This window comes from Schistocerca piceifrons, unplaced genomic scaffold, assembly GCF_021461385.2.
Source record: "Schistocerca piceifrons isolate TAMUIC-IGC-003096 unplaced genomic scaffold, iqSchPice1.1 HiC_scaffold_1310, whole genome shotgun sequence".
Lineage (NCBI taxonomy): Eukaryota > Metazoa > Arthropoda > Insecta > Orthoptera > Acrididae > Schistocerca > Schistocerca piceifrons.
In genome coordinates this window covers 53,139-74,984 of record NW_025727137.1, presented here as the reverse complement: position 1 = coordinate 74,984, position 21,846 = coordinate 53,139, and the positions used below count along the sequence as shown (strand labels likewise).

Here is a 21,846-nt window from a genome sequence, read left to right as displayed (position 1 = left end):
CCAACGCAGAGCAATTCCATTGGCGTCGCATCAAAACGAATACCTGCCGAAACCCGGGATCGAACCAGGGACCTTTAGATCTTCAGTCTAACGCTCTCCCAACTGAGCTATTTCGGCTGACATTGAACGTTGCTGTTTGCATGTGTTCGTTCAGCTCTGCCTCGTTGCCAATTTCACAGTCACCTTCGTCTGATAAGACACAGGGACGCTGAAAGGCGAGCAGCCGATGCAGTGAAGTCCCACACACATTTCTTCTGCTTCCATCATCGTAACAAGCAAACATGTCGACTCGACTCGTGTAATATTCACTTCGCTGACTTCACGTGACGCCGCGCTGACGCTAGAAAACCCGTGCTATGTCGATGTCAGGGGCAACTCGTGTGCAGAGAACGAGACACAAGAAGGAGTGAGCCTCTCCACCGTATGAGAGGCAGTATCTAGCAGATACACACGGTAAAACATTCGACTTGCGTTAGCTCGTAAATTGCTACACGTCATCGTCTGCAAGCTAAAAAGGACACATCTGCACTGCCCAGTGAGGCGACACTTGTACTAACACCCGGTGGGCGGCTGTGAGACGAGGAGATGAGCTGCGGCTTCTGGGCGCGACTGTAACGCTGCGCCCTGGATCAAATAACTGGTGACCCATGTGTTTAGTAGTGACGCAACTGCTAGGATGCACCTGAACGTCCATCTTTTGAGAGAGAGAAAATTTTCGCAGTCGGCAGGACTCGAACCTACGCTCCCAGAGGGAATCTGATTTCAAGTCAGACGCCTTAACCACTCGGCCACGACTGCCGGTGGCAGAAGCGACTCCCGACAAGTGAAACGGCCATCTTTAGAAGCAATCTGATGGCAGAAAGCGGCGTGGCCTCACTCTTTCCTGTAGGGTTTCCATTAGCCGTTACGAAAGTGTATTAATTTTCGCCCAGACAGGGACTTGAACCCAGGACCCTTTGGTTGAAAACCTAACGCTCTACCGACTCAGCTATGCGGGCCCACGCACGAGCATTATCGTACAGCTGCGTGGTGAGCGAGTGATTCGCATGTTGTAATTACTGGCTTATGGCTCCAATGGCGACTTCACCGACTTCCCACTGACGCACCGCTGACGCTAGTTTTCTGTCGTCTTAAAACGATGGACATACCTCCAAGCAGCTGCGAGATCTTAAGAAAAGAAACGCTGCACCACTGCCTTCGCCGCACTCGAATGATTCAATTGCGATTCTTAAAAAGAATTGAATGTTCGCTCTGTCCAACACTTTCGAGCACATCTGTGTACTCACGATCTCAGCGACGGCTTTCTGCAGTCCCAGCGTCAGTGCGAGGTGAACCGATGGCCACAGTAAGCAGCGGTCGTCGCGAAACTCAGTATTCTTAAACGGAAACTTTCGTCTTGTTGAGAATGGCGTCACTGGTTTGCACCCGCATTCGCCCACGCATGTCACATGTGTGCGAAAATTTTTGCTCCTCTCTTTACGCAAAATCGCACGCAGCCGGTAGGATTCGAACCTACGCTCCCATAGGGAATCTGATTTCGAGTCAGACGCCTTAACCACTCGGCCACGACTGCCGGTAGCGCGGCGTTGTCCCGACACATGCAAATGCTACCGTTTGAAGCACTGTGGTGTCAGAAAACGGCGTAGCTGCATTATTTTCCGTAGCGTTTCCACCGCTACCAGACGAATCGCTACCAAAGTTTTAAAATTTCCGCCCGGACAGGGACTTGAACCCTGGACCCTTAGGTTAGAAGCCTAATGCTCTACCGACTTTTTTTTTTTTTTTTTTTTTTTAAATTATTGAAGCAGACACTCTACCACTCGAACGAATATATCTATTGAAAAAAATATTAAAGAATATCCACCACACAGCCACTTCAAAAGAAGTACAGTACTGAAATTAAAATCCTAAAACATGACTATATAATGTAGACTGCTTACTGAAATAAAGGTTAAAACACGAAAACTTCAGTCCTGGTGTAGAGAAGAAACATACATAAAGGCGGCAAATTCAGAAACAGTATAAAAGAAAATGGCTCACACAGGTGACCTTAGCCAACACCCTCTCTTTCAAATGTCAGGCTAAGCATATTGGCAAAATCATCTCGGAGGCCTGGCAATCGCAAGCGCTGCCAGTAAGCAGTAAGCATGTACTGCCGAAACGCTAGGTGTCCATCCTCTTCATGACAACTGTTGACAAAATGTACGAAATGGCCAATCAACCACATGACGGTATGGAGCTTCGTCCGCGGAAAAAAGGAAGAATCGGGCCGGACGATGATGTCAATAGTATAAGCGGCTTCAGCAGACCTAGTGACAAAAGCAAGTTGTTTCCTGAGCCATCGCCAATTAGCAAGGTGCCCACAGCAGGTGAATCGATGTTCAAGGGTATCCAGGAGACCACACCGAGTACAGGTGTCCGTGTCAGAAAGACCAATACGGTGCAGTCGTACATTGGTGGGAACCAAATTATTTATTACCCTATACCACGTGGACGCCACGGCCATAGAGTGGATCGGCAGACTAACGTTCTTCCAGACGTTCCTCCAGGACACGGATGGAGACGCCAGTTCTATTGGATTGGGACTGGCCAGCCCCTCCCAGCGGGCAATCAAGCTCTTGGTCGTTGGCACCGGTCGCCGCAAGAAGACGTCACCGAGGTAACTCACCGCAATGTAAAATTCCCGAATGTGTTTCAACTTAAAATTTAGGCGTCCGACATCGACAGGTGGAGCAAGGCTCGCCGGACGCACAACAGTAAAAAGCCTGGATGTAATTGAAGTCACTTCTTGCGTAACAATTAGAGTCGTTCGGCGGACGTACAAAGCAGACGCCTTGCGAGTAATGTCAGAGAGGCCCAAGCCTCCGGAGAGACGCGGTTTCGTCATTACCTCGTAACGTAACTTGAATAGATGGCCCTTCCATATAAACCTGCTAGACAATTGGCGCAACCTTTTCGCCACCATCATGGGAAGTGGGAACAGCTGAGCAACATAATAAGCTTTACATAGGACGTAGGTGTCTAAAATTCGGACTTTTTGCAAAATGGTAGCAGAGCGCTGCTCATGGACCATCAGAGCCCCCTGTATCTTCTCGGTGACAGATTTCCAATTGAGAGCCGCCATTTTTAGAGGACACCGATCAATGATAATCCCCAAGGACGTATGGCGATCGACAACAGTGGCCCAAGGGACGTCAGCATCGCGAAATCCTCGAATATCAAGGAACTTACATTTACCCTGATTGAGACGCGCTCCAGAGACACGACAGTATGCATCAACTGCCCCTTTCAACAACGGGATATCATCTCGTTGACGGAGGAGAACAACGACATCATCCGCATATGCCTTAACCGAGAGCTTCCCACCAGAGAGGGACATACCCTGAAGCTTGAGAGCAATAGTCCGAAGCAGCGGTTCCAGGGACAAAACGAATAAAGACATAGAGAGCGGACTACCCTGAGGCACTCCGCGGCGGATAGCAATGGGCGGCGTCAGCTGCCCATTGACAGACACCCGAGCTGTTATTCCCCTGTACAAATTGCCAAGAACACCACGTGATGAAGCGTTAAAACCTATTGTACCTAAAACACGATCTAAAAACACATGACTGACGTGATCAAAAGCCTTATAAAAATCAAGGAAGGCAAAGGCACAATGTACGTTTGTAACCGCCGCAACCGAGACAACATCCCGATATTCGGCTACTGGTGTCAGAATAGATCTATCATGAAAACAACATTGATGGGCACCAATCACACCCCGAAGCAGAGAAGACAGCCGGCTATTGAGCGCTCTAGCAGCTGTCTTATAGTCAAAATTCAGCAATGTGAGCGGACGAAGATTGGCAGCAGATAAACGACCAGAGGACTTCGGAATTAAAACAATTTTCCCTACTTTAAAATCGGCAGGCACATCCATCCCTCTGACAATCTCATTTAAAATCTGCGTAAAAATGCCACCCAAAAGAGGCCAAAAACGGAGATAAAATTCTTTAGGCAGGCCGTCTGGACCCGGCGATTTACTGGACGGAGAGCGGGCAATAAAATCGAAAACATCATCTACCTGGAACTCCCGGAGAAATTCGCCGTTCGCGTCAGGCGCGATCGTCGCAGTTAGATCCCCAAAGACATCATCCGAAAGAGACTCACCAGAATCATCGGCAGAATAGAGACTAGTGTAATACTGATGAAGAGCACGAACCATTTCCTCCTGTGCACTAAGCTGTCGCCCATCATCCACCGTAAGAGAAGAGATGAAGGAGCGACGACGACGAGTCTGATGCCGTAGCAGGTGGTACAAGGATGTCAGTTCACCTTCAACAAGAGAGTGAGGTTTCGACTTAACTCGCAGACCATCCATCTGTCGTCGTTTAAGGCTCAAGAGCTTGGCTTTAATACGACGAACATCATGGATCCGCAGTGGAGAGGTACCCGCCGCGTCATATAGTTCACGCAGGACAGAGTAGTAATATTCATACGTGTTCTTAAAATCACGCGTCCTAGCAGCACAGTAGAAAATCAAAGTCTGACGAATCTTGGGCTTGGCAAACGCAGTCCACCAAACCAGCAAGGAGGGGTATCGCGGGACAGAGCGAAGACATCGCTCCCACACGCCACTTATAACATCATCCATAGCACTGTCGGCAAGGTGGGAAACATTTAACATCCACTGGGAACGATAAAGTTTTGCAGGTTGGCGACTAAGATTTACAGTTGCAGTAAAAGCACAATGGTCAGAAAAACTAGTAGGAATAACATCGACAGAAAGAATTTGATCACATAAAAAATCAGATAAATAGAATCTGTCGAGTCTACTGCATGAGGACGCGGTAAAAAACGTATATTTCACCAGGGTTGGATATTTGTGTTCCCAAACATCACGCAGATGCATCGTACGAACTAAGTCATGTAAATCACGGCAATAATTAAAATTGGGGGACTGGTCTGCAGGGCGTAAAACACAATTAAAATCGCCTCCGAGCAGGAGACTCCGAGGACTCTGGCGCAAAAGATAAATAAGCTCTTCTTTATAAAAGCGCGATCGAGCCACAGTGTGACCCGAACCAGAGGGGGCATACAAACCAACGAGGCGGAGATCAAAAAGACGACAACCAATCCCACGGCCAGTGTCAAGGAATTCAATGTCAGTAATAGGAATGCCCTCTCGAAAGAAAAGAGCAGTTCCTGTTGAATATTCCGGCGCGACATTAAAAACAGTTTGAAATCCAGGTAGAGAGAGATCAGAAAACAACACTTCCTGCAAAAACACTACGTCCGCACAGGCGTCGTAAATAAACTGCCGCAAAGAGGCAATGCGAACGTCGGACTCAATACGGTTAACATTTAAGGTAAGAAAGGTGTATGCTTGAACCATAGAGAGAAAAGCGAGAAAACAAATCACCTACACCGACGCACCAGCGTCACAGTCCATAGCAGGGGTGACGGAGGCATCCGAGGGAGGGGGACTGCTACCCCGTTCCGCGGATCCCTTACGTTTCGGTTTTTTACGAACAGCATTAACGTTCGGCTGAACGCGTAACTTGCGTCGGCTGACGGGCAAGGAAACTTCAGCCGCCGGTGACGTAGGAGGGTCAAGTTCTGTATCCGACACCACCCGCGCCGGTCCACATGCGGGATCCGGGGTCGCGGGGGAAACATCCGACAAAACGGAATGGTCAACACCTGCACTAGCTTCCGGCAAACATGGACTGCACGGAGGCGAAACGTGAGCAGGAAGGTCCGAGGCCGCAGAGTTGGAAGGAAGCGGAGCAGCTCCGCTGGCAGAGGTATGGGGCAGCGAAGCAGGAAGTTGTCGCGGCTCCACTTGTTGTGACATCGAAGTCGGTTCGGAAGACGGCGCCAACAGGCCCGACCGACGACCCGACTCGAGAGAAGCTGCGTCGGAGGCCGGAGGGGCGCCAGCAGCCGCCACCGGAACCGCTACCTCAGGAGGGCAGGGAGCAGCTACAGTACACAGTGGCTCGGAGGATGCCGGTCGCTCGGACTGGGGCATCTCAGGGAGATCCTCATCCGTACTATTTCCATCGTGTGGGCGACGCCTCTTATTATTCAAAAGTGGCACACCCACCTGAGGGACAGACGGAACAACATCAGATTTAGCACGCAAAGGAGGAAATTCTGTATCAGGGGTGCGCAAAACCTGTGGCGGGGCGCTACTACCACTGAACTGTGCTACACCAAGAGCAGAACCACCTGCAACGAGGTCAGCGACCGTTAACTTGCGACGCTGTTCGAGAGAATTTTTTAAAACAAAAACTCTCCGCGGACAGTCGGTACGCACGTGACCACTTTCATTGCACAAAAAACAGGTGCCAACCTGACCACTATATGTTACATGGACACGATATCCACCGATCTGCAGGTGAGATGGAATATTCTGCTTAACGTGCATTTCGACTGAACGAATACCACTGTAACATTGCAGGCGATGTTGGCTTGACCAGCGTTCAAGGCGAATGCTCTTTACATCACCATACTTCTGTAGACCCTCCTTAAGATAGACATTATCCACCTCCGGTGGAAGGTTGTAAACACGAACATTGGTATACGTGATGGAAGCATTGGAAAGCAGCACGGTACTTACAGAATCATCCCGATGCCGAAAGAGAACTTGATGACCATATTTAGAAAGAATTTTATCAACCTGAAGTGGGTCCATAAACTTAACAAAGAAAACATACAGTTCGGTATCAAAATAAGCAGTGTGCACCTGATCCGAATGAACACCAAAGGTATCTACCAACCAATCATGAATCTCAAGAGAACTAGGTTGCACATGGCGGGTTGACTTGTCAAAAGCAAAACTAACTGTAGCCTGACGAGGAATAACCTGGGACGACATTTTCAAAATATGCGGTCGAAACCGCTACACAAAAAACACTGAAAAAAAGACAGAAAGTAACACAAGGTACGAAACAACGACGGAGAAATACTCTCAGAAGTTGCAACACAACACGTAACAAAAACGATAGTCCACTATACGTAACGCTACGGCGGAGCGGAAGACTAGGCACGTCCACACTGCACGGCGTCTAAAGCGGAACTGCCGACTGAGCTATCCGGGCTCGGACGACGGTGTGAGACCTCCCACGATGCACAACTGTACATTGACTCATGTCCTTTACTGTTGTGCAATCGTTGCATGGGGCCGTTACTAATAAAACGTCGCCTAAATGCTGTCTGCAAACTTATCGCGCTAAGCTCGTAACACACTATCGAAGACTGCTGGCACACGATGCAACAACAAATTGCACCAGTTGTTACGTCTCATACGTTGGAGCAGAGAATTGACGTGTTTTGTCGACACTCACTGGGCAATTGGAAAATTCGCAAGCATTTCGAATGCAATGTTTCCCACGTTTTCGCTCATTTCGCGGTTCCGTTGAAGACGTTCTTCACCACCTGACACAGAAAAAGGGACGCAGTCGGTAGGGCTTTTTTGATTCTTTTCCTTCAAAGGGAGTTAGTTTTCTAGTGAGTTCCTCTTATGGCATGCACTAGACAACCAGAACTGCTACAGCAGAGAGTCATTTTTGTTGTCAGCTGTAGTTGCATTATCACCAACGCAGAGCAATTCCATTGGCGTCGCATCAAAACGAATACCTGCCGAAACCCGGGATCGAACCAGGGACCTTTAGATCTTCAGTCTAACGCTCTCCCAACTGAGCTATTTCGGCTGACATTGAACGTTGCTGTTTGCATGTGTTCGTTCAGCTCTGCCTCGTTGCCAATTTCACAGTCACCTTCGTCTGATAAGACACAGGGACGCTGAAAGGCGAGCAGCCGATGCAGTGAAGTCCCACACACATTTCTTCTGCTTCCATCATCGTAACAAGCAAACATGTCGACTCGACTCGTGTAATATTCACTTCGCTGACTTCACGTGACGCCGCGCTGACGCTAGAAAACCCGTGCTATGTCGATGTCAGGGGCAACTCGTGTGCAGAGAACGAGACACAAGAAGGAGTGAGCCTCTCCACCGTATGAGAGGCAGTATCTAGCAGATACACACGGTAAAACATTCGACTTGCGTTAGCTCGTAAATTGCTACACGTCATCGTCTGCAAGCTAAAAAGGACACATCTGCACTGCCCAGTGAGGCGACACTTGTACTAACACCCGGTGGGCGGCTGTGAGACGAGGAGATGAGCTGCGGCTTCTGGGCGCGACTGTAACGCTGCGCCCTGGATCAAATAACTGGTGACCCATGTGTTTAGTAGTGACGCAACTGCTAGGATGCACCTGAACGTCCATCTTTTGAGAGAGAGAAAATTTTCGCAGTCGGCAGGACTCGAACCTACGCTCCCAGAGGGAATCTGATTTCAAGTCAGACGCCTTAACCACTCGGCCACGACTGCCGGTGGCAGAAGCGACTCCCGACAAGTGAAACGGCCATCTTTAGAAGCAATCTGATGGCAGAAAGCGGCGTGGCCTCACTCTTTCCTGTAGGGTTTCCATTAGCCGTTACGAAAGTGTATTAATTTTCGCCCAGACAGGGACTTGAACCCAGGACCCTTTGGTTGAAAACCTAACGCTCTACCGACTCAGCTATGCGGGCCCACGCACGAGCATTATCGTACAGCTGCGTGGTGAGCGAGTGATTCGCATGTTGTAATTACTGGCTTATGGCTCCAATGGCGACTTCACCGACTTCCCACTGACGCACCGCTGACGCTAGTTTTCTGTCGTCTTAAAACGATGGACATACCTCCAAGCAGCTGCGAGATCTTAAGAAAAGAAACGCTGCACCACTGCCTTCGCCGCACTCGAATGATTCAATTGCGATTCTTAAAAAGAATTGAATGTTCGCTCTGTCCAACACTTTCGAGCACATCTGTGTACTCACGATCTCAGCGACGGCTTTCTGCAGTCCCAGCGTCAGTGCGAGGTGAACCGATGGCCACAGTAAGCAGCGGTCGTCGCGAAACTCAGTAGTCTTAAACGGAAACTTTCGTCTTGTTGAGAATGGCGTCACTGGTTTGCACCCGCATTCGCCCACGCATGTCACATGTGTGCGAAAATTTTTGCTCCTCTCTTTACGCAAAATCGCACGCAGCCGGTAGGATTCGAACCTACGCTCCCATAGGGAATCTGATTTCGAGTCAGACGCCTTAACCACTCGGCCACGACTGCCGGTAGCGCGGCGTTGTCCCGACACATGCAAATGCTACCGTTTGAAGCACTGTGGTGTCAGAAAACGGCGTAGCTGCATTATTTTCCGTAGCGTTTCCACCGCTACCAGACGAATCGCTACCAAAGTTTTAAAATTTCCGCCCGGACAGGGACTTGAACCCTGGACCCTTAGGTTAAAAGCCTAATGCTCTACCGACTGAGCTATCCGGGCTCGGACGACGGTGTGAGACCTCCCACGATGCACAACTGTACATTGACTCATGTCCTTTACTGTTGTGCAATCGTTGCATGGGGCCGTTACTAATAAAACGTCGCCTAAATGCTGTCTGCAAACTTATCGCGCTAAGCTCGTAACACACTATCGAAGACTGCTGGCACACGATGCAACAACAAATTGCACCAGTTGTTACGTCTCATACGTTGGAGCAGAGAATTGACGTGTTTTGTCGACACTCACTGGGCAATTGGAAAATTCGCAAGCATTTCGAATGCAATGTTTCCCACGTTTTCGCTCATTTCGCGGTTCCGTTGAAGACGTTCTTCACCACCTGACACAGAAAAAGGAACGCAGTCGGTAGGGCTTTTTTGATTCTTTTCCTTCAAAGGGAGTTAGTTTTCTAGTGAGTTCCTCTTATGGCATGCACTAGACAACCAGAACTGCTACAGCAGAGAGTCATTTTTGTTGTCAGCTGTAGTTGCATTATCACCAACGCAGAGCAATTCCATTGGCGTCGCATCAAAACGAATACCTGCCGAAACCCGGGATCGAACCAGGGACCTTTAGATCTTCAGTCTAACGCTCTCCCAACTGAGCTATTTCGGCTGACATTGAACGTTGCTGTTTGCATGTGTTCGTTCAGCTCTGCCTCGTTGCCAATTTCACAGTCACCTTCGTCTGATAAGACACAGGGACGCTGAAAGGCGAGCAGCCGATGCAGTGAAGTCCCACACACATTTCTTCTGCTTCCATCATCGTAACAAGCAAACATGTCGACTCGACTCGTGTAATATTCACTTCGCTGACTTCACGTGACGCCGCGCTGACGCTAGAAAACCCGTGCTATGTCGATGTCAGGGGCAACTCGTGTGCAGAGAACGAGACACAAGAAGGAGTGAGCCTCTCCACCGTATGAGAGGCAGTATCTAGCAGATACACACGGTAAAACATTCGACTTGCGTTAGCTCGTAAATTGCTACACGTCATCGTCTGCAAGCTAAAAAGGACACATCTGCACTGCCCAGTGAGGCGACACTTGTACTAACACCCGGTGGGCGGCTGTGAGACGAGGAGATGAGCTGCGGCTTCTGGGCGCGACTGTAACGCTGCGCCCTGGATCAAATAACTGGTGACCCATGTGTTTAGTAGTGACGCAACTGCTAGGATGCACCTGAACGTCCATCTTTTGAGAGAGAGAAAATTTTCGCAGTCGGCAGGACTCGAACCTACGCTCCCAGAGGGAATCTGATTTCAAGTCAGACGCCTTAACCACTCGGCCACGACTGCCGGTGGCAGAAGCGACTCCCGACAAGTGAAACGGCCATCTTTAGAAGCAATCTGATGGCAGAAAGCGGCGTGGCCTCACTCTTTCCTGTAGGGTTTCCATTAGCCGTTACGAAAGTGTATTAATTTTCGCCCAGACAGGGACTTGAACCCAGGACCCTTTGGTTGAAAACCTAACGCTCTACCGACTCAGCTATGCGGGCCCACGCACGAGCATTATCGTACAGCTGCGTGGTGAGCGAGTGATTCGCATGTTGTAATTACTGGCTTATGGCTCCAATGGCGACTTCACCGACTTCCCACTGACGCACCGCTGACGCTAGTTTTCTGTCGTCTTAAAACGATGGACATACCTCCAAGCAGCTGCGAGATCTTAAGAAAAGAAACGCTGCACCACTGCCTTCGCCGCACTCGAATGATTCAATTGCGATTCTTAAAAAGAATTGAATGTTCGCTCTGTCCAACACTTTCGAGCACATCTGTGTACTCACGATCTCAGCGACGGCTTTCTGCAGTCCCAGCGTCAGTGCGAGGTGAACCGATGGCCACAGTAAGCAGCGGTCGTCGCGAAACTCAGTATTCTTAAACGGAAACTTTCGTCTTGTTGAGAATGGCGTCACTGGTTTGCACCCGCATTCGCCCACGCATGTCACATGTGTGCGAAAATTTTTGCTCCTCTCTTTACGCAAAATCGCACGCAGCCGGTAGGATTCGAACCTACGCTCCCATAGGGAATCTGATTTCGAGTCAGACGCCTTAACCACTCGGCCACGACTGCCGGTAGCGCGGCGTTGTCCCGACACATGCAAATGCTACCGTTTGAAGCACTGTGGTGTCAGAAAACGGCGTAGCTGCATTATTTTCCGTAGCGTTTCCACCGCTACCAGACGAATCGCTACCAAAGTTTTAAAATTTCCGCCCGGACAGGGACTTGAACCCTGGACCCTTAGGTTAGAAGCCTAATGCTCTACCGACTGAGCTATCCGGGCTCGGACGACGGTGTGAGACCTCCCACGATGCACAACTGTACATTGACTCATGTCCTTTACTGTTGTGCAATCGTTGCATGGGGCCGTTACTAATAAAACGTCGCCTAAATGCTGTCTGCAAACTTATCGCGCTAAGCTCGTAACACACTATCGAAGACTGCTGGCACACGATGCAACAACAAATTGCACCAGTTGTTACGTCTCATACGTTGGAGCAGAGAATTGACGTGTTTTGTCGACACTCACTGGGCAATTGGAAAATTCGCAAGCATTTCGAATGCAATGTTTCCCACGTTTTCGCTCATTTCGCGGTTCCGTTGAAGACGTTCTTCACCACCTGACACAGAAAAAGGAACGCAGTCGGTAGGGCTTTTTTGATTCTTTTCCTTCAAAGGGAGTTAGTTTTCTAGTGAGTTCCTCTTATGGCATGCACTAGACAACCAGAACTGCTACAGCAGAGAGTCATTTTTGTTGTCAGCTGTAGTTGCATTATCACCAACGCAGAGCAATTCCATTGGCGTCGCATCAAAACGAATACCTGCCGAAACCCGGGATCGAACCAGGGACCTTTAGATCTTCAGTCTAACGCTCTCCCAACTGAGCTATTTCGGCTGACATTGAACGTTGCTGTTTGCATGTGTTCGTTCAGCTCTGCCTCGTTGCCAATTTCACAGTCACCTTCGTCTGATAAGACACAGGGACGCTGAAAGGCGAGCAGCCGATGCAGTGAAGTCCCACACACATTTCTTCTGCTTCCATCATCGTAACAAGCAAACATGTCGACTCGACTCGTGTAATATTCACTTCGCTGACTTCACGTGACGCCGCGCTGACGCTAGAAAACCCGTGCTATGTCGATGTCAGGGGCAACTCGTGTGCAGAGAACGAGACACAAGAAGGAGTGAGCCTCTCCACCGTATGAGAGGCAGTATCTAGCAGATACACACGGTAAAACATTCGACTTGCGTTAGCTCGTAAATTGCTACACGTCATCGTCTGCAAGCTAAAAAGGACACATCTGCACTGCCCAGTGAGGCGACACTTGTACTAACACCCGGTGGGCGGCTGTGAGACGAGGAGATGAGCTGCGGCTTCTGGGCGCGACTGTAACGCTGCGCCCTGGATCAAATAACTGGTGACCCATGTGTTTAGTAGTGACGCAACTGCTAGGATGCACCTGAACGTCCATCTTTTGAGAGAGAGAAAATTTTCGCAGTCGGCAGGACTCGAACCTACGCTCCCAGAGGGAATCTGATTTCAAGTCAGACGCCTTAACCACTCGGCCACGACTGCCGGTGGCAGAAGCGACTCCCGACAAGTGAAACGGCCATCTTTAGAAGCAATCTGATGGCAGAAAGCGGCGTGGCCTCACTCTTTCCTGTAGGGTTTCCATTAGCCGTTACGAAAGTGTATTAATTTTCGCCCAGACAGGGACTTGAACCCAGGACCCTTTGGTTGAAAACCTAACGCTCTACCGACTCAGCTATGCGGGCCCACGCACGAGCATTATCGTACAGCTGCGTGGTGAGCGAGTGATTCGCATGTTGTAATTACTGGCTTATGGCTCCAATGGCGACTTCACCGACTTCCCACTGACGCACCGCTGACGCTAGTTTTCTGTCGTCTTAAAACGATGGACATACCTCCAAGCAGCTGCGAGATCTTAAGAAAAGAAACGCTGCACCACTGCCTTCGCCGCACTCGAATGATTCAATTGCGATTCTTAAAAAGAATTGAATGTTCGCTCTGTCCAACACTTTCGAGCACATCTGTGTACTCACGATCTCAGCGACGGCTTTCTGCAGTCCCAGCGTCAGTGCGAGGTGAACCGATGGCCACAGTAAGCAGCGGTCGTCGCGAAACTCAGTATTCTTAAACGGAAACTTTCGTCTTGTTGAGAATGGCGTCACTGGTTTGCACCCGCATTCGCCCACGCATGTCACATGTGTGCGAAAATTTTTGCTCCTCTCTTTACGCAAAATCGCACGCAGCCGGTAGGATTCGAACCTACGCTCCCATAGGGAATCTGATTTCGAGTCAGACGCCTTAACCACTCGGCCACGACTGCCGGTAGCGCGGCGTTGTCCCGACACATGCAAATGCTACCGTTTGAAGCACTGTGGTGTCAGAAAACGGCGTAGCTGCATTATTTTCCGTAGCGTTTCCACCGCTACCAGACGAATCGCTACCAAAGTTTTAAAATTTCCGCCCGGACAGGGACTTGAACCCTGGACCCTTAGGTTAGAAGCCTAATGCTCTACCGACTGAGCTATCCGGGCTCGGACGACGGTGTGAGACCTCCCACGATGCACAACTGTACATTGACTCATGTCCTTTACTGTTGTGCAATCGTTGCATGGGGCCGTTACTAATAAAACGTCGCCTAAATGCTGTCTGCAAACTTATCGCGCTAAGCTCGTAACACACTATCGAAGACTGCTGGCACACGATGCAACAACAAATTGCACCAGTTGTTACGTCTCATACGTTGGAGCAGAGAATTGACGTGTTTTGTCGACACTCACTGGGCAATTGGAAAATTCGCAAGCATTTCGAATGCAATGTTTCCCACGTTTTCGCTCATTTCGCGGTTCCGTTGAAGACGTTCTTCACCACCTGACACAGAAAAAGGAACGCAGTCGGTAGGGCTTTTTTGATTCTTTTCCTTCAAAGGGAGTTAGTTTTCTAGTGAGTTCCTCTTATGGCATGCACTAGACAACCAGAACTGCTACAGCAGAGAGTCATTTTTGTTGTCAGCTGTAGTTGCATTATCACCAACGCAGAGCAATTCCATTGGCGTCGCATCAAAACGAATACCTGCCGAAACCCGGGATCGAACCAGGGACCTTTAGATCTTCAGTCTAACGCTCTCCCAACTGAGCTATTTCGGCTGACATTGAACGTTGCTGTTTGCATGTGTTCGTTCAGCTCTGCCTCGTTGCCAATTTCACAGTCACCTTCGTCTGATAAGACACAGGGACGCTGAAAGGCGAGCAGCCGATGCAGTGAAGTCCCACACACATTTCTTCTGCTTCCATCATCGTAACAAGCAAACATGTCGACTCGACTCGTGTAATATTCACTTCGCTGACTTCACGTGACGCCGCGCTGACGCTAGAAAACCCGTGCTATGTCGATGTCAGGGGCAACTCGTGTGCAGAGAACGAGACACAAGAAGGAGTGAGCCTCTCCACCGTATGAGAGGCAGTATCTAGCAGATACACACGGTAAAACATTCGACTTGCGTTAGCTCGTAAATTGCTACACGTCATCGTCTGCAAGCTAAAAAGGACACATCTGCACTGCCCAGTGAGGCGACACTTGTACTAACACCCGGTGGGCGGCTGTGAGACGAGGAGATGAGCTGCGGCTTCTGGGCGCGACTGTAACGCTGCGCCCTGGATCAAATAACTGGTGACCCATGTGTTTAGTAGTGACGCAACTGCTAGGATGCACCTGAACGTCCATCTTTTGAGAGAGAGAAAATTTTCGCAGTCGGCAGGACTCGAACCTACGCTCCCAGAGGGAATCTGATTTCAAGTCAGACGCCTTAACCACTCGGCCACGACTGCCGGTGGCAGAAGCGACTCCCGACAAGTGAAACGGCCATCTTTAGAAGCAATCTGATGGCAGAAAGCGGCGTGGCCTCACTCTTTCCTGTAGGGTTTCCATTAGCCGTTACGAAAGTGTATTAATTTTCGCCCAGACAGGGACTTGAACCCAGGACCCTTTGGTTGAAAACCTAACGCTCTACCGACTCAGCTATGCGGGCCCACGCACGAGCATTATCGTACAGCTGCGTGGTGAGCGAGTGATTCGCATGTTGTAATTACTGGCTTATGGCTCCAATGGCGACTTCACCGACTTCCCACTGACGCACCGCTGACGCTAGTTTTCTGTCGTCTTAAAACGATGGACATACCTCCAAGCAGCTGCGAGATCTTAAGAAAAGAAACGCTGCACCACTGCCTTCGCCGCACTCGAATGATTCAATTGCGATTCTTAAAAAGAATTGAATGTTCGCTCTGTCCAACACTTTCGAGCACATCTGTGTACTCACGATCTCAGCGACGGCTTTCTGCAGTCCCAGCGTCAGTGCGAGGTGAACCGATGGCCACAGTAAGCAGCGGTCGTCGCGAAACTCAGTATTCTTAAACGGAAACTTTCGTCTTGTTGAGAATGGCGTCACTGGTTTGCACCCGCATTCGCCCACGCATGTCACATGTGTGCGAAAATTTTTGCTCCTCTCTTTACGCAAAATCGCACGCAGCCGGTAGGATTCGAACCTACGCTCCCATAGGGAATCTGATTTCGAGTCAGACGCCTTAACCACTCGGCCACGACTGCCGGTAGCGCGGCGTTGTCCCGACACATGCAAATGCTACCGTTTGAAGCACTGTGGTGTCAGAAAACGGCGTAGCTGCATTATTTTCCGTAGCGTTTCCACCGCTACCAGACGAATCGCTACCAAAGTTTTAAAATTTCCGCCCGGACAGGGACTTGAACCCTGGACCCTTAGGTTAAAAGCCTAATGCTCTACCGACTGAGCTATCCGGGCTCGGACGACGGTGTGAGACCTCCCACGATGCACAACTGTACATTGACTCATGTCCTTTACTGTTGTGCAATCGTTGCATGGGGCCGTTACTAATAAAACGTCGCCTAAATGCTGTCTGCAAACTTATCGCGCTAAGCTCGTAACACACTATCGAAGACTGCTGGCACACGATGCAACAACAAATTGCACCAGTTGTTACGTCTCATACGTTGGAGCAGAGAATTGACGTGTTTTGTCGACACTCACTGGGCAATTGGAAAATTCGCAAGCATTTCGAATGCAATGTTTCCCACGTTTTCGCTCATTTCGCGGTTCCGTTGAAGACGTTCTTCACCACCTGACACAGAAAAAGGAACGCAGTCGGTAGGGCTTTTTTGATTCTTTTCCTTCAAAGGGAGTTAGTTTTCTAGTGAGTTCCTCTTATGGCATGCACTAGACAACCAGAACTGCTACAGCAGAGAGTCATTTTTGTTGTCAGCTGTAGTTGCATTATCACCAACGCAGAGCAATTCCATTGGCGTCGCATCAAAACGAATACCTGCCGAAACCCGGGATCGAACCAGGGACCTTTAGATCTTCAGTCTAACGCTCTCCCAACTGAGCTATTTCGGCTGACATTGAACGTTGCTGTTTGCATGTGTTCGTTCAGCTCTGCCTCGTTGCCAATTTCACAGTCACCTTCGTCTGATAAGACACAGGGACGCTGAAAGGCGAGCAGCCGATGCAGTGAAGTCCCACACACATTTCTTCTGCTTCCATCATCGTAACAAGCAAACATGTCGACTCGACTCGTGTAATATTCACTTCGCTGACTTCACGTGACGCCGCGCTGACGCTAGAAAACCCGTGCTATGTCGATGTCAGGGGCAACTCGTGTGCAGAGAACGAGACACAAGAAGGAGTGAGCCTCTCCACCGTATGAGAGGCAGTATCTAGCAGATACACACGGTAAAACATTCGACTTGCGTTAGCTCGTAAATTGCTACACGTCATCGTCTGCAAGCTAAAAAGGACACATCTGCACTGCCCAGTGAGGCGACACTTGTACTAACACCCGGTGGGCGGCTGTGAGACGAGGAGATGAGCTGCGGCTTCTGGGCGCGACTGTAACGCTGCGCCCTGGATCAAATAACTGGTGACCCATGTGTTTAGTAGTGACGCAACTGCTAGGATGCACCTGAACGTCCATCTTTTGAGAGAGAGAAAATTTTCGCAGTCGGCAGGACTCGAACCTACGCTCCCAGAGGGAATCTGATTTCAAGTCAGACGCCTTAACCACTCGGCCACGACTGCCGGTGGCAGAAGCGACTCCCGACAAGTGAAACGGCCATCTTTAGAAGCAATCTGATGGCAGAAAGCGGCGTGGCCTCACTCTTTCCTGTAGGGTTTCCATTAGCCGTTACGAAAGTGTATTAATTTTCGCCCAGACAGGGACTTGAACCCAGGACCCTTTGGTTGAAAACCTAACGCTCTACCGACTCAGCTATGCGGGCCCACGCACGAGCATTATCGTACAGCTGCGTGGTGAGCGAGTGATTCGCATGTTGTAATTACTGGCTTATGGCTCCAATGGCGACTTCACCGACTTCCCACTGACGCACCGCTGACGCTAGTTTTCTGTCGTCTTAAAACGATGGACATACCTCCAAGCAGCTGCGAGATCTTAAGAAAAGAAACGCTGCACCACTGCCTTCGCCGCACTCGAATGATTCAATTGCGATTCTTAAAAAGAATTGAATGTTCGCTCTGTCCAACACTTTCGAGCACATCTGTGTACTCACGATCTCAGCGACGGCTTTCTGCAGTCCCAGCGTCAGTGCGAGGTGAACCGATGGCCACAGTAAGCAGCGGTCGTCGCGAAACTCAGTAGTCTTAAACGGAAACTTTCGTCTTGTTGAGAATGGCGTCACTGGTTTGCACCCGCATTCGCCCACGCATGTCACATGTGTGCGAAAATTTTTGCTCCTCTCTTTACGCAAAATCGCACGCAGCCGGTAGGATTCGAACCTACGCTCCCATAGGGAATCTGATTTCGAGTCAGACGCCTTAACCACTCGGCCACGACTGCCGGTAGCGCGGCGTTGTCCCGACACATGCAAATGCTACCGTTTGAAGCACTGTGGTGTCAGAAAACGGCGTAGCTGCATTATTTTCCGTAGCGTTTCCACCGCTACCAGACGAATCGCTACCAAAGTTTTAAAATTTCCGCCCGGACAGGGACTTGAACCCTGGACCCTTAGGTTAAAAGCCTAATGCTCTACCGACTGAGCTATCCGGGCTCGGACGACGGTGTGAGACCTCCCACGATGCACAACTGTACATTGACTCATGTCCTTTACTGTTGTGCAATCGTTGCATGGGGCCGTTACTAATAAAACGTCGCCTAAATGCTGTCTGCAAACTTATCGCGCTAAGCTCGTAACACACTATCGAAGACTGCTGGCACACGATGCAACAACAAATTGCACCAGTTGTTACGTCTCATACGTTGGAGCAGAGAATTGACGTGTTTTGTCGACACTCACTGGGCAATTGGAAAATTCGCAAGCATTTCGAATGCAATGTTTCCCACGTTTTCGCTCATTTCGCGGTTCCGTTGAAGACGTTCTTCACCACCTGACACAGAAAAAGGAACGCAGTCGGTAGGGCTTTTTTGATTCTTTTCCTTCAAAGGGAGTTAGTTTTCTAGTGAGTTCCTCTTATGGCATGCACTAGACAACCAGAACTGCTACAGCAGAGAGTCATTTTTGTTGTCAGCTGTAGTTGCATTATCACCAACGCAGAGCAATTCCATTGGCGTCGCATCAAAACGAATACCTGCCGAAACCCGGGATCGAACCAGGGACCTTTAGATCTTCAGTCTAACGCTCTCCCAACTGAGCTATTTCGGCTGACATTGAACGTTGCTGTTTGCATGTGTTCGTTCAGCTCTGCCTCGTTGCCAATTTCACAGTCACCTTCGTCTGATAAGACACAGGGACGCTGAAAGGCGAGCAGCCGATGCAGTGAAGTCCCACACACATTTCTTCTGCTTCCATCATCGTAACAAGCAAACATGTCGACTCGACTCGTGTAATATTCACTTCGCTGACTTCACGTGACGCCGCGCTGACGCTAGAAAACCCGTGCTATGTCGATGTCAGGGGCAACTCGTGTGCAGAGAACGAGACACAAGAAGGAGTGAGCCTCTCCACCGTATGAGAGGCAGTATCTAGCAGATACACACGGTAAAACATTCGACTTGCGTTAGCTCGTAAATTGCTACACGTCATCGTCTGCAAGCTAAAAAGGACACATCTGCACTGCCCAGTGAGGCGACACTTGTACTAACACCCGGTGGGCGGCTGTGAGACGAGGAGATGAGCTGCGGCTTCTGGGCGCGACTGTAACGCTGCGCCCTGGATCAAATAACTGGTGACCCATGTGTTTAGTAGTGACGCAACTGCTAGGATGCACCTGAACGTCCATCTTTTGAGAGAGAGAAAATTTTCGCAGTCGGCAGGACTCGAACCTACGCTCCCAGAGGGAATCTGATTTCAAGTCAGACGCCTTAACCACTCGGCCACGACTGCCGGTGGCAGAAGCGACTCCCGACAAGTGAAACGGCCATCTTTAGAAGCAATCTGATGGCAGAAAGCGGCGTGGCCTCACTCTTTCCTGTAGGGTTTCCATTAGCCGTTACGAAAGTGTATTAATTTTCGCCCAGACAGGGACTTGAACCCAGGACCCTTTGGTTGAAAACCTAACGCTCTACCGACTCAGCTATGCGGGCCCACGCACGAGCATTATCGTACAGCTGCGTGGTGAGCGAGTGATTCGCATGTTGTAATTACTGGCTTATGGCTCCAATGGCGACTTCACCGACTTCCCACTGACGCACCGCTGACGCTAGTTTTCTGTCGTCTTAAAACGATGGACATACCTCCAAGCAGCTGCGAGATCTTAAGAAAAGAAACGCTGCACCACTGCCTTCGCCGCACTCGAATGATTCAATTGCGATTCTTAAAAAGAATTGAATGTTCGCTCTGTCCAACACTTTCGAGCACATCTGTGTACTCACGATCTCAGCGACGGCTTTCTGCAGTCCCAGCGTCAGTGCGAGGTGAACCGATGGCCACAGTAAGCAGCGGTCGTCGCGAAACTCAGTATTCTTAAACGGAAACTTTCGTCTTGTTGAGAATGGCGTCACTGGTTTGCACCCGCATTCGCCCACGCATGTCACATGTGTGCGAAAATTTTTGCTCCTCTCTTTACGCAAAATCGCACGCAGCCGGTAGGATTCGAACCTACGCTCCCATAGGGAATCTGATTTCGAGTCAGACGCCTTAACCACTCGGCCACGACTGCCGGTAGCGCGGCGTTGTCCCGACACATGCAAATGCTACCGTTTGAAGCACTGTGGTGTCAGAAAACGGCGTAGCTGCATTATTTTCCGTAGCGTTTCCACCGCTACCAGACGAATCGCTACCAAAGTTTTAAAATTTCCGCCCGGACAGGGACTTGAACCCTGGACCCTTAGGTTAAAAGCCTAATGCTCTACCGACTGAGCTATCCGGGCTCGGACGACGGTGTGAGACCTCCCACGATGCACAACTGTACATTGACTCATGTCCTTTACTGTTGTGCAATCGTTGCATGGGGCCGTTACTAATAAAACGTCGCCTAAATGCTGTCTGCAAACTTATCGCGCTAAGCTCGTAACACACTATCGAAGACTGCTGGCACACGATGCAACAACAAATTGCACCAGTTGTTACGTCTCATACGTTGGAGCAGAGAATTGACGTGTTTTGTCGACACTCACTGGGCAATTGGAAAATTCGCAAGCATTTCGAATGCAATGTTTCCCACGTTTTCGCTCATTTCGCGGTTCCGTTGAAGACGTTCTTCACCACCTGACACAGAAAAAGGAACGCAGTCGGTAGGGCTTTTTTGATTCTTTTCCTTCAAAGGGAGTTAGTTTTCTAGTGAGTTCCTCTTATGGCATGCACTAGACAACCAGAACTGCTACAGCAGAGAGTCATTTTTGTTGTCAGCTGTAGTTGCATTATCACCAACGCAGAGCAATTCCATTGGCGTCGCATCAAAACGAATACCTGCCGAAACCCGGGATCGAACCAGGGACCTTTAGATCTTCAGTCTAACGCTCTCCCAACTGAGCTATTTCGGCTGACATTGAACGTTGCTGTTTGCATGTGTTCGTTCAGCTCTGCCTCGTTGCCAATTTCACAGTCACCTTCGTCTGATAAGACACAGGGACGCTGAAAGGCGAGCAGCCGATGCAGTGAAGTCCCACACACATTTCTTCTGCTTCCATCATCGTAACAAGCAAACATGTCGACTCGACTCGTGTAATATTCACTTCGCTGACTTCACGTGACGCCGCGCTGACGCTAGAAAACCCGTGCTATGTCGATGTCAGGGGCAACTCGTGTGCAGAGAACGAGACACAAGAAGGAGTGAGCCTCTCCACCGTATGAGAGGCAGTATCTAGCAGATACACACGGTAAAACATTCGACTTGCGTTAGCTCGTAAATTGCTACACGTCATCGTCTGCAAGCTAAAAAGGACACATCTGCACTGCCCAGTGAGGCGACACTTGTACTAACACCCGGTGGGCGGCTGTGAGACGAGGAGATGAGCT

The 21,846-nt window shown here is 49.8% G+C and overlaps 28 non-coding genes across 28 annotated transcripts; all 28 read right to left on the bottom strand.

Annotated features, from left to right (window-relative positions):
* Positions 1-44: 44 nt before the first annotated feature.
* Positions 45-117, bottom strand: Trnaf-gaa. The gene has a single exon. It is a non-coding gene; the product is annotated as a tRNA-Phe (tRNA).
* Positions 118-716: 599 nt separating this feature from the next.
* Trnas-uga lies at positions 717-798 on the bottom strand. Its single transcript has one exon. It is a non-coding gene; the product is annotated as a tRNA-Ser (tRNA).
* Positions 799-1,491: 693 nt separating this feature from the next.
* On the bottom strand, positions 1,492-1,573 carry Trnas-cga. Its single transcript has one exon. It is a non-coding gene; the product is annotated as a tRNA-Ser (tRNA).
* A 6,051-nt stretch (positions 1,574-7,624) lies between these two features.
* On the bottom strand, positions 7,625-7,697 carry Trnaf-gaa. The gene has a single exon. It is a non-coding gene; the product is annotated as a tRNA-Phe (tRNA).
* A 599-nt stretch (positions 7,698-8,296) lies between these two features.
* Positions 8,297-8,378, bottom strand: Trnas-uga. The gene has a single exon. It is a non-coding gene; the product is annotated as a tRNA-Ser (tRNA).
* A 693-nt stretch (positions 8,379-9,071) lies between these two features.
* Trnas-cga lies at positions 9,072-9,153 on the bottom strand. Its single transcript has one exon. It is a non-coding gene; the product is annotated as a tRNA-Ser (tRNA).
* A 138-nt stretch (positions 9,154-9,291) lies between these two features.
* Trnak-uuu lies at positions 9,292-9,364 on the bottom strand. The gene has a single exon. It is a non-coding gene; the product is annotated as a tRNA-Lys (tRNA).
* A 539-nt stretch (positions 9,365-9,903) lies between these two features.
* Positions 9,904-9,976, bottom strand: Trnaf-gaa. The gene has a single exon. It is a non-coding gene; the product is annotated as a tRNA-Phe (tRNA).
* A 599-nt stretch (positions 9,977-10,575) lies between these two features.
* Trnas-uga lies at positions 10,576-10,657 on the bottom strand. Its single transcript has one exon. It is a non-coding gene; the product is annotated as a tRNA-Ser (tRNA).
* Positions 10,658-11,350: 693 nt separating this feature from the next.
* On the bottom strand, positions 11,351-11,432 carry Trnas-cga. Its single transcript has one exon. It is a non-coding gene; the product is annotated as a tRNA-Ser (tRNA).
* Positions 11,433-11,570: 138 nt separating this feature from the next.
* On the bottom strand, positions 11,571-11,643 carry Trnar-ucu. Its single transcript has one exon. It is a non-coding gene; the product is annotated as a tRNA-Arg (tRNA).
* Positions 11,644-12,182: 539 nt separating this feature from the next.
* Trnaf-gaa lies at positions 12,183-12,255 on the bottom strand. The gene has a single exon. It is a non-coding gene; the product is annotated as a tRNA-Phe (tRNA).
* A 599-nt stretch (positions 12,256-12,854) lies between these two features.
* On the bottom strand, positions 12,855-12,936 carry Trnas-uga. Its single transcript has one exon. It is a non-coding gene; the product is annotated as a tRNA-Ser (tRNA).
* A 693-nt stretch (positions 12,937-13,629) lies between these two features.
* Trnas-cga lies at positions 13,630-13,711 on the bottom strand. Its single transcript has one exon. It is a non-coding gene; the product is annotated as a tRNA-Ser (tRNA).
* A 138-nt stretch (positions 13,712-13,849) lies between these two features.
* Positions 13,850-13,922, bottom strand: Trnar-ucu. The gene has a single exon. It is a non-coding gene; the product is annotated as a tRNA-Arg (tRNA).
* A 539-nt stretch (positions 13,923-14,461) lies between these two features.
* Trnaf-gaa lies at positions 14,462-14,534 on the bottom strand. The gene has a single exon. It is a non-coding gene; the product is annotated as a tRNA-Phe (tRNA).
* A 599-nt stretch (positions 14,535-15,133) lies between these two features.
* On the bottom strand, positions 15,134-15,215 carry Trnas-uga. The gene has a single exon. It is a non-coding gene; the product is annotated as a tRNA-Ser (tRNA).
* Positions 15,216-15,908: 693 nt separating this feature from the next.
* Trnas-cga lies at positions 15,909-15,990 on the bottom strand. The gene has a single exon. It is a non-coding gene; the product is annotated as a tRNA-Ser (tRNA).
* Positions 15,991-16,128: 138 nt separating this feature from the next.
* Positions 16,129-16,201, bottom strand: Trnak-uuu. Its single transcript has one exon. It is a non-coding gene; the product is annotated as a tRNA-Lys (tRNA).
* Positions 16,202-16,740: 539 nt separating this feature from the next.
* Trnaf-gaa lies at positions 16,741-16,813 on the bottom strand. The gene has a single exon. It is a non-coding gene; the product is annotated as a tRNA-Phe (tRNA).
* Positions 16,814-17,412: 599 nt separating this feature from the next.
* Trnas-uga lies at positions 17,413-17,494 on the bottom strand. Its single transcript has one exon. It is a non-coding gene; the product is annotated as a tRNA-Ser (tRNA).
* Positions 17,495-18,187: 693 nt separating this feature from the next.
* On the bottom strand, positions 18,188-18,269 carry Trnas-cga. The gene has a single exon. It is a non-coding gene; the product is annotated as a tRNA-Ser (tRNA).
* Positions 18,270-18,407: 138 nt separating this feature from the next.
* On the bottom strand, positions 18,408-18,480 carry Trnak-uuu. The gene has a single exon. It is a non-coding gene; the product is annotated as a tRNA-Lys (tRNA).
* A 539-nt stretch (positions 18,481-19,019) lies between these two features.
* Positions 19,020-19,092, bottom strand: Trnaf-gaa. Its single transcript has one exon. It is a non-coding gene; the product is annotated as a tRNA-Phe (tRNA).
* A 599-nt stretch (positions 19,093-19,691) lies between these two features.
* Trnas-uga lies at positions 19,692-19,773 on the bottom strand. The gene has a single exon. It is a non-coding gene; the product is annotated as a tRNA-Ser (tRNA).
* Positions 19,774-20,466: 693 nt separating this feature from the next.
* Trnas-cga lies at positions 20,467-20,548 on the bottom strand. The gene has a single exon. It is a non-coding gene; the product is annotated as a tRNA-Ser (tRNA).
* Positions 20,549-20,686: 138 nt separating this feature from the next.
* Trnak-uuu lies at positions 20,687-20,759 on the bottom strand. Its single transcript has one exon. It is a non-coding gene; the product is annotated as a tRNA-Lys (tRNA).
* Positions 20,760-21,298: 539 nt separating this feature from the next.
* Trnaf-gaa lies at positions 21,299-21,371 on the bottom strand. Its single transcript has one exon. It is a non-coding gene; the product is annotated as a tRNA-Phe (tRNA).
* Between the last annotated feature and the right edge of the window lie 475 nt (positions 21,372-21,846).